The sequence below is a fragment of the Euprymna scolopes genome, chromosome 34 (genome assembly GCF_053919585.1).
Source record: "Euprymna scolopes isolate OS-2025 chromosome 34, ASM5391958v1, whole genome shotgun sequence".
NCBI classification, from domain to species: domain Eukaryota; kingdom Metazoa; phylum Mollusca; class Cephalopoda; order Sepiida; family Sepiolidae; genus Euprymna; species Euprymna scolopes.
In genome coordinates this window covers 11,799,799-11,810,950 of record NC_136515.1, presented here as the reverse complement: position 1 = coordinate 11,810,950, position 11,152 = coordinate 11,799,799, and positions in this window count along the sequence as shown.

Sequence of the window (11,152 nt, the reverse complement as noted above, 5' to 3'; positions counted from 1 at the left end):
TGTTAAAAAAATTAGAACTAATTTTAACAATAAAATATAGAAAAATTATATTGTATTCTTTAGTATTGTTCTTTTGTAGGGAGTGAATTGCCGTTTCTTTATAGTGAGTCAATTTTAATATTTACGACACATCAACCCTATTAGAAAGCTTACAAGATAAAAGCAAAATGCCGTTGTTAAAATATTCTTCACGTTTCTTACGGTGTCCTAGTGGGGGCGTGGCTAGACCTCAGCTCTTGGACGAACTCCCTCGTATTTATACATACAAAGAAGTCTCCTTTCTCTAGACAATGAGAAACTTACTCATCACACACCCGGAACCCTGTTCTCTGCCTATCCTATGAAGGATGCTGGGAATTTTTTCTATCGATTTATTTACCATCCCCCATTGTGTCGTTTCAATGAAAATTATCCATCTTCTGCCGATACTAGACTATGGATTATAAGCTCGAATAACTAAGCTCGTGTGCTCTTTCAGGTTTATATTAAGAAGTTGTGGGGTGCAGGCTGTAATCCTCGTTAACCGCCTTGCACACAATATACCACACTGACATCTCACGTAGCCATTCCTTCATGGAGGTGTACTCGTTTAAAAGGAATTCAATTAGTTTGATCTGTGTTACTGGTTATTTTTGACCCCATCGCGCACAGAGACATCGCGCACTAATGTGACTAGTCATGATATGGTATCAATAACATTAGATTATACAGAGTATCTGCGTTTATTTGCTTACACACAATCGCACACAGACATACGTACACGACCACACACACACACACACACATATATATATCTATATCTATCTATCTATATATATATGCACGTTTACAGAATATTCTAAAGCATGCAGATTACGGATTTAAAATTATAAAGAACACTCTCGAGAAATTATTATATTGAACCTAATATATAGAACATATACACACACGTGCATACACTCGCACACCCGCAACCACACGCCCCCCCACATATATATATATATATATATATATATATATATTTACATGGAGGTCACAACTTATCAAGTCCCGGAGGCCACTCCAGGGTAAGTGTTATTGCGTGTACACTAATTCATTAGAGAGTATCGTAGTAATCATTAATATTGGAGATTTTATAGAGTGTCTTACTTAAGGGGGGCGGTTTGTCAGGGTTTTTATGTTGGACTTAAAGACATCTAAGTTGTTGTCAGGTGGGAAACAGGCAAACGGAAGAGAGTTCACAGTCGTGCACTTTTGAGAAAGAAGCTCTGCTCATGGAATCTACGTTTGGATTTAGGCATAGATAAAGAGTGGGGAAAAATATTGACAGTAGTTTTAGCCAGACGGGTGTGTCCCGAGAAAAAATTGGCGGGGGGGGCGACAGATTGGAGCTCGGATGAGCACTTTCCATGAAAATAATGATAAAACAAAGATAGGTCTGCAACGTCTCTTCTGTGGGAGATAGGTTGCAGGGAAGGGAAAAGGGCATCCCCCACTAAGCTACGATGTCTATTTTATACTCTGTCAAGGCAGGATAGGCTGCTTTTAGCAGCTCCTGCCCATGTGTGGCAACAGTACTCCGTCCTTGGGCATACTTGGCTTTTATACAGATTTAGAATTACATAAGTAGTGAGATATCTTCTGGACCGGTAGTAGGATCCCACCATTTTCTCAGTGTCCTTGGCAACAGACCTGATGTACGTGTTCGATTTCAGATCACGAGTAAAGGTAAAACCTAGAAGCTTGTCAAAACATGTAGCCTGCCCAAGACGAGATCCACCCATTTCAATTGATGGCAGGTGGGGATCAGAGCGTTGATAATATAAAGATAGAAGCTTGACTTTGGATGCATTAAAAGTGACCAGCCATCTCTTCCCCCAGTGTACCACTGGCTCAAGATAAGAGGAGAGAGAATTAGAGAGAACTTTGTCATTTACAGCCTTTGATGTGTTCCCATAGATTGTCGTGTCATCAGCATAGCTGTCAACGAATGATTAAAGTATGTGTTTCTGGAGATCATTGATGTAGATCAGGAAGAGAGTTGGGCCCAGGTTTCACCCCTGAGGGAGTCCATCATAAATACTGTGGGCCTCTGGGTTTTGCCCATCCACCACTACTCTTATGAGAGAAATGATTTAATGATTCAGAAAACATTTCCAGTGACAGCATAGCTGGAAATATTGTGAATAATGCTCTTCTGTCATATCTTATCGAAGGCCTTCGATATGTCAAGAGCAATTGTCCTGGAAAGGAAAGCTTTGCCAAGAGATTCACTAATCCTATCAGATATAACCGTTAGCACATCTGCTGTAGATCTTGCGGAGCTGAAACCATATAGTATGTTACCAAGAAGGTTGTTTCTGCTGAGGGGGTTGGCTACTTCTTTATTTAATATGGATTCCAACAACTTACTCATGACACAGGAGACTTATTGGCCTGTCCTGAGAGGGAAATGACTTTTAACCTGCATTCTTAAACAAAGGGTATACTGATTAGGCTTTCCAGGGTGTTGGAAGACACTTCTCGTTAAGGTAACGCTTAAACAGTTTTGTAAGTATGAGGGTAAGTTGGAGCTTTTAAGCACTATAACTGGAATGCCGTCAGGGTCCGTTGGTTTACTGGAATCAAGGTTCTTGATTAGCTTGGAGTCCTCATTTATGTTGCATAGCGTGTTGTTTGTTATAGGAGGAAATATGGGGAGTTTATGGCCTTCGTCGCATAGGGAAGCATTAGCTGCAAAGTTCCTGGCAAATAGTCTGGCTATGTTGTAAACTGACGAGATTACCTCATCTCCATTGATTATTGTTGGGTAGAACACACGCTTTTGTTCAGGATCTTGTTTGCTATTTGCCACGACTGGTGGGAACCAAGCCGCTGCTCAGCTAACTTAGATTTAACGGACTGGGCATATAGCTCTCCTGATTTTTTTATTACTCTTTTACAGTGGTAGCCGGCAGTCCTGAAAGCAGCTTTAGTCTCAGTACATCTATTATGTTGGTAGCTATGGAAAAATAATTTATGTGCGCGATGGCAGCAGCACATTCTGAAGAGAAACATGGCTGGCTGTTAGGTATTTGTTGGACTTATTTGGATGGTATGAATCGGTTAACCATTCAGTAAGGTTTGATAACATAGAGGGCACATGCTTTATAAATATGGAATGCAGAGGTAGATCAGATCTGAATGTATGGGAGTTATCCCAATCAGCCATATAGTATCGATATACAGTAAGGTGGAGAGGTACGTTAGAATACATATCACATTTCATTTTTATCTTAACTGCTACGACAGAGTGGTATGAGGATCCCAGAGGAGATAGAACGGAACATGAACATACCTCAGGGGAAGTTGTGAGGAAACAGGTCTAGAAGGTGTGCATACTGACCGGTAGTATCGGGCACACGGGTGGGTTCGTGAACAATATGAGTGAGGTCATAGGCAGTGGCAAAATCATGGCAACATCTCCCCTCGTCATCGGTCTTATTTGAGTGGATCAGCCATACCACATTATGGATATTGAAATCACCGCAAATGTATATGTTAACCGAAGGAATACCAGACAGGATGTGGTCAATTTTCTCAGGTATGCTATTAAAGATAGTAACCCTACTGTTGTGGGGTGATAGAAGGCAAATATAAATGCAGAGGTGTAAGCTAGTGCAACCCGGAAGAACATATAAGGTAAATTAGGGTCTTCTCTGGATATATCCCTACCACATGGAAAGCTATCTTTAATGTAGGCACATATTGTATGCCAATGGCGATCTCGGAGGTCAGATTAGATGTTAAGTTAGAGTATCCTTTAATTATGAATCTGTTTAGGGAAGTTGTTGGCCATATGCTAGTTTCCCTTAGAAAGAACCTGTCCGGTTTCGTCTCCTTTAATTGCGGTGCAACCTCTGGAAGCTTGGAACGTAGAACCCTGATGCTGGAAAAAGAGACCTGGTAGTAGGGTTCTACGTTGGAGGATGGGGTTTCAGGTTTATTCGTGTTTTTTTTTTTGTTTTTTTTTTTTTAGATTTTTCATGTTGCGGTTTTGGGATTTGTGGAGGAGGTCGATAGACTTGGTTGGAGCAGGACATAGAGGGAAAGTAAGAGAGAAAAAGACAATATTTTTTGTAGCACATCATAAGGTAAAGCTGTACCAATTACCAACTTTTATGGCAACGAGAGGCCCTACCAAAACTACTATATGGTCCAGAATCGATTCACCAAATGGCAATGCAGAAGCCCGGGTATGTTGCACCTGCTGATAGGACAGACACTTAGTGGTTAATCCAAGGTTCGGGTCCCTGACTATCAGGCGGATAACGTTAGCCCAGATTAAACGTTTACCTCCAGCACCCTTACTAGTGACATGACCACAAGGCTAGACATAGAAACAGAAATTTTCCGACATCTCAGGATACTGTTCACAAAGTACTACCGACCTGGAAAGCAGTTTTTTCTTCACCCTTTGTCAGAAAAATCACTCATTGGAAATGAGGACTGAAGGACAATAGAGGAGAAGCGAGATTTACTGGAGCTGCCGATAACTATTTCCACATGCATTATCTACTGGAAAAAATTTGGAAAAAGGTGAGAAGGACGTATTAAAATATTCTTAGTATAAGTCCGTTGCCCCATATTCCCTGCTTAGGATAGTACTTGACGATAGTCTCCCCTCCCATGTTAATGCATAGATACATTTTGCCTTTATCTACTTCAAGCTAGAATGTTTGATCATTCTAACTCCACTCCATAGTAAATATGCTATATACCTTTAGGGTGACGTATTAAGTTCAGACAAGCTAGAAGTAATGCATATTTAGAGAGAGAAAAAAGGGGCGTGTAATACGAATATATATATATATATATATATATATATATATATATATATATATATAAAGTTTTATTTCATATATGTATGAATTATTTTTTAAATATTTTATTTGTTTTCATATATTGGGGTTTCAGATATGCATGGCTAGGTTTCCTTCCTCTCATCCATCTGCCTTTCTGGTGCCTAAGCTACTTACGCTTTTATGCATTTTTATTCTCATAGTATTTACATACTCCTTATCATGTCGAAGAACGGATCTTGTAATCCTAAACTTACTTATTAATAGTGTATCTTTTTATTTTATTTAAATGTTATTTAATTTATCTATTTTACTTTCGTAGATTATGTTATACGAGTATGTATATATATGAATATATATATATATAAATATATATATATGTATATATATGTATATATATAAATGTATATATATATATATATATATATATATATATATATAATTCCATGGAAATTATTCAAGAGGTACAGAGGTCACAGTACTTTTAACGAGGCCAATACAATAGTGGCCATTACCGGAGTAGGGCAATATATACATTTGTTTGGTTTACAAAAACATTGATGTTGCGCTATATATTCATGATCATGTTTCAGTCAACCCGTTACAAATAACTAGAACTGTCTTCCGGTCATATTACTTCGGAATATGTTTAGTATATTTATATTATTTGCTAATTTTCAACCTTTATATTGTTTTACTTGACTACAAATATATGTTTGTTTTTTTATCGTCAAATAGTGTACAATCTCATTAATGACTTGATTCTTTTGCTACGAATATGGGCCATATAGAACAGTTTTAAATACTCTTTTTTGTAGCATTGACAATAGAATTAGCCTCTCAATATAAATAATTATCGAAAATGGAATACCCTTTATTTGTTTACTCCAGAATACATTATTACCTATACAGTAAAATTATCCATCTATTTTCGGTGGTTGAAAGCTAAAATATAGAACGTTAGTGAAAGGGATAGACATTATGTGTATTTTACTGACTTTTTGAGAGGCGAATTACTTATTTGTATCATTATTCATCGGACTACGCAAGCACCCGTGACTCAGCGGTTAAAATACATGGAAACATCATTTTAAAATTGAACATTCTCCTGAAGATAGAATGTTCAATCCTAAGTGCGGGCGACCGAAATTAAATTTACGAATTACTTACGAAATCAACCCAATCATGACCGAGGGAACTACAGCACGCTTAAAGTCCCGTCCATATCCTCGAGGCCGACAGAAACATTCCCGAGTCCGATAAGACGCACCCGAAGAAACGTTGTAAAATTATTCTTTAGATGAGTACAGTAGTCTGATGAATAATAAAACAAGAAATGCTTTCTATCTTTCTCTCTAATCTGTAACAGTTTCTATCTTCTAGTAATCCCGAGCAATGCCAGATAACCACGTTCAGCATATTACAAAGACGCGCATACTAAAAACCATTTTTCTGCCCGCCAGATTCAAAGAAATATATAATACGAGATAGAATTAAAAAGTATAAAAATGTTTGGAATTTTATTAAATGGTTTTTAACATTGGGATTCAATTCCAATGTTTTTATTCAATGTTTTTTTAGATGCAAATGTGCAGAGTGGGTGAATAATGCCTAATTTACATACATTATTGCAAACTGCTTATTAAATGGAGAGCAAAAATACAAACGGCATAGAAATTACGAAGTAAATAATTATTCTTAGTATAAAACTATAATTTACAACAGCATTCTTGTCATAATTCATAATTATAAAATGTGTTATTTTTTCAAACGGAGGCGCTATATGATTTGAAATAATAAAAAAGATAAAATGGACCACTTCAAACTGATTGAAAGTGCCTGAAAATAAACGCAGGGATAAAATAACTTCAATACAATGGGTTTTTGTGTAGATGCTTTTAACTCATTTCCAATCGAAATCATTTTTGTTAAACTCAAAAATATTCCCACAGTGATACGGCAATTGAAACGTGATACGATCTACCGTCAATAAGTTTGCAGACTAGGTCGTATTGACACTATCATTGAAATTAGCACATGAAACTCTCGTCCTATTCTAAGTGATCTCCTTCGGCTGCAATATCATTATATCGTTCCAAAAACAGCTGGAAGCTCCCATGTAACTCTTCTTGTTTGAGCGTGGCATTGACTTTCGTTACAGATTTTTGCAGCTCCTGAATTGTCTCACGATGACAGCCTCCGGGGTTTTCCCTGAGCTTAGAGAATAACCAAAACTCACAGTGACTATAGAAATGGTGGGGGATTGCCTTAATTTTCATCTTTCTTACATAGTCTGTTATAATGATGGAGTACCCTAAACACAAATTTTGGGCGAATCTTGCTTATCATCAGTTTCCCGCGAACAATTGTGTGTTCAGCTTCTCACACTGAATACTACTGCGTGCTTATGGTTTCTATAGGCTTAACAACAAACATTATCAATATATTCTTTATTTCATCAATCAACTCTGGTGTTATGAAATCCTTACTTCCCCGACTCCTCTCATCATCCATTAGACTCCCTGTCTGTCTTTAATGTTCTATTCCTAATGATAAACTAAAGTTCGATTAATGGATGATGGCCCGACAGCAGTCTGAAGTATTCCGTACGTTTCTGTGAGATTTTTAAAATGTCAAACAAGATCTGAGAAGTTGATTTTTATTATATTATTATTAATATCATTATATATAAACATAAATATATATATATATATATAAAAGTGACCACGCATATTTTACTAATACGCCTGTTTTATCATAGTAGCAATATATTCTATTTTTTTTAAATTCTATGTCCTAATTTTTATATATATATGTATGTATATATATATATATATATATATATATATATATATATATATATATATATTTCGTGTCCGATGGAAATATTTTTAATAGTTTTATTCGAAAGAAAATTTTCGTTAGTAAAAAAAGTGTTCACTTTAATTTTTTAAATCCACAATTAAATAATTGCAATCTATTCACAAATAATTAACAAAGTATAGTATTTACAAATCATTAACTAGTGTAATACTCTCAATGCTCAGTTCATGAGATCCCCAATCTGCTTCAAGTGTATTTCTTTGAATTCGCGAGTGTAACTGTCAAACACTGTAAGACTCGATAATATGCAGACAATTTATTTATTCACGGGGGTGAATGAAATGATCTTGTTTTATTCAGCCATAAACGAGCGGACGTTTTAAGTAATTTGCAATTGTATTTTGTAGCGTCACCAGAATTCATACACCTAAGTGTCACTAAGAATATTGTTTCTTTATTTCATGAGTAGCTCAACGAAATATTTAGCAGATATACATTTTCATTAGGCTTAGAAAATGATCATATACCCACTTTACCTTATTTTACTTGCAAGAATTATTAGACAAGATTTTATGCGAATTTATTAGATTTTGTGTACTTAGATGAAGAAAATAACTTTTATTTTAGCGTTTTTATGAAGAACGAGTTATTGCGTAGAATTTGTATAGGATATGATAAGGTTTGAAACGAATTTGATTAATTTCTAAAAGATTATCGATAAAGTAAGGGACAAATGAATGTTTTTTTCGAAATCAGAATTATTGAAACAGAGTTTGTAAAATAAATCACACTGAAGCTAGAATATTATATTTCGATCAATTCATTCGACCTTCATAATTTGCTGTATGTGAATCTTACTGAAAATATTTTTTCTACGGCAAAATATGCAAGGAACTACACTAAATAAGACGATGTATACGTGAGGTAAGACTTGCGTCTTCATTCTAGGTCATTTTTATTTTATCTATTCACATTGTGCGTTCATTATACTGGCATCCAAATTTTTCCTACAAAAACATATTTCACTCCGGTTTTGGAAACCGTCCTTTTCTTCAAGCTAACCTTTTAATGAAACAACACGGTCTGTTTTTATTTTATACTCACAAAGAGTATGGTCTTAAGAATCGAATGACACATAATTAGTATAATTTAGTGAAGTAGATGCGTTATTTATTTTACAATTTCCATAAGCAACATGGTATATTGTGACTTGGACGTAGGGATTTTATAAGTCTCACTGTCTAATAATAGACTTTAGAAGATCACACTATCTGAGAATATGCCCTTTAAACGTTGGCGGTATTGGCGGTAAGTAAAACAGAAAACTAGGAGGAAGAAGCGTGTACTGATAATAGTGTACAAGGTAATACCACTCTTTCTGAATCCAAAGTTAGGCTTTTGGTCTTGTGGAGCCACCACTGGTCCTGATACTAAACCAAGGGTCTTCCAGCTGCCACTTGATCGCACCAGTTGATCCCCTTAATCTTCAGCACATCCAGATACAGTTTGGTGTTAACTTTTAAGCCGACTTCGACAACTTGATGTAGCAGGATGTGGTCCTCACTTGAAACTACACCAAATACCATAAGCCTGAGTCGCATGGTGTGTTGAGCTGTGCTCAAAACCGTATAATCATCAGGGTTTGCATTTTGACCGTGATGACAATGATTCCTTGGTCCGAACTTTGATCAGTAAAGAGTATGAGTTGTACAACCGCCCATCTCCGACCTCGCTCGTTGATCATTGTGGGACTTTCAAACAGTAGAAGGTTACTATGATTTGTACACAACTGGGCAACTAGTACATTGTCTGCAAAAATAAAGGAAAACTTGTTTTTATCAAAGAGAAATCGAATTTTCCAGGGTTAAAATGTTATAGTTCCACCCTGTGTGCACACGTCCAACTATGTCAACAATACCACACGTATGAGCGAACTGTGGCCTATTAAAGTATATTGAATACCCTCAATGCGAAGAATTTTCTAACAGGGAAAGAAGGTCCCTTGTTTTTTGCAGAGCCTGGCGATCTACTTACTAATTTCTCCCAATTTACGTTCCGTGTGAATTTTAAGCTATGGGGTTTGAATGATAACATCTCACGTAGGGACTTTTCTGTCAATGCAATTGGTGCTTGAGCAGTATTGTTTGTATGCTTACAATGTATTTAATGAACTACAATTAAAGTAGATACTGAATTTAATATATATATATATATATATACATATATATTTATATATAACTACTAAATTTACTCACATAAAATCAATATACGAAATTATAGATTTAAGCGTAAACTTTAAGTATTTACTTCAAAAGTACACACTACGTAGGTAGAGCTAGTTTGTAAGTTATAAAATATATATGGCGATTAATCTACAATGAATATTCATAGTGTCATCCACTCTAGGACTTTTCAGCCTTATGCGACTATATATATATATATATATATATATATATATATATATATATATATATATATATAGATAGATAGATAGATAGATAGATGGATAAATAGTCTTCCGTGTTTATTGTTAAACTAGCGTGACGCCCGGCGTTGCCCCGTCGTACAATACGCTTAAACATTATATATTTTAATGCGGATTGCGTATGTATTATTAAAGAGTAAATCATCTATTAAATATTATATACACGAGGAATAATTTGTACGTTGGGCGAATTTTGTAAAAAAAAAAAAAATAAAAAAAAATAATGCTAATATTGTTCACCAATCTCCTATGTGTGTGTTTACATATACCGTCAGCTGATATTCGAGTTTGACGATGAATGCCACAAAAATCACTTTTGATTATATTTAGTTTCAAAATATGCAAATGAAGACATAATTGCCGTATTTCTTTAATGGTACCGCTTCTTTTATCGTCAACTAGCATCTCATCCCGGCGTCCGGGATGTTTGGGGGTGTATGTTGAGCAAAAAAAAAAAAAAAACACACACACACACACACACAGAAGAAAAAAGTGGTAGTAAGAAGGCAGGCTCGAACCCGTACCACGAGTTGTTAAATGTCTAATCCTTGAATTTTTACCACTTAGTAGCCAAATTTCTGGTCTAAAAATGATTATGAAGATTTTTCTAAATCTATATACCCTGTATATCAAATTTAGAGTCTGTAGAATTCACATTGACAGAGATATTGTGTAGGCATGTCTACACAGACACACGCACACATACAAACATACACTTTCACTTTTATAGATATATAGATGAACGCATTAATAAAATGAATTTTTGTACAACGCATATCAAGAGATATAAATAAACATTGCGTAAAATATGCAAATATAATCTCAACTATTTCCGAGCGTATAAAACGTAACTCATATACACAAATTGACTTATATATTATCGAAGAGAAGATTAATTCTAAATACCTATAATATTATTTGAAACCTATTCTATACTTTTGTGCGAGGAGAATTACTTCCGTAAGGAAATAGTTATATTTGCTTGGGTAAAACTCATTAACGTCTAATGCGCATGCAAGAACGT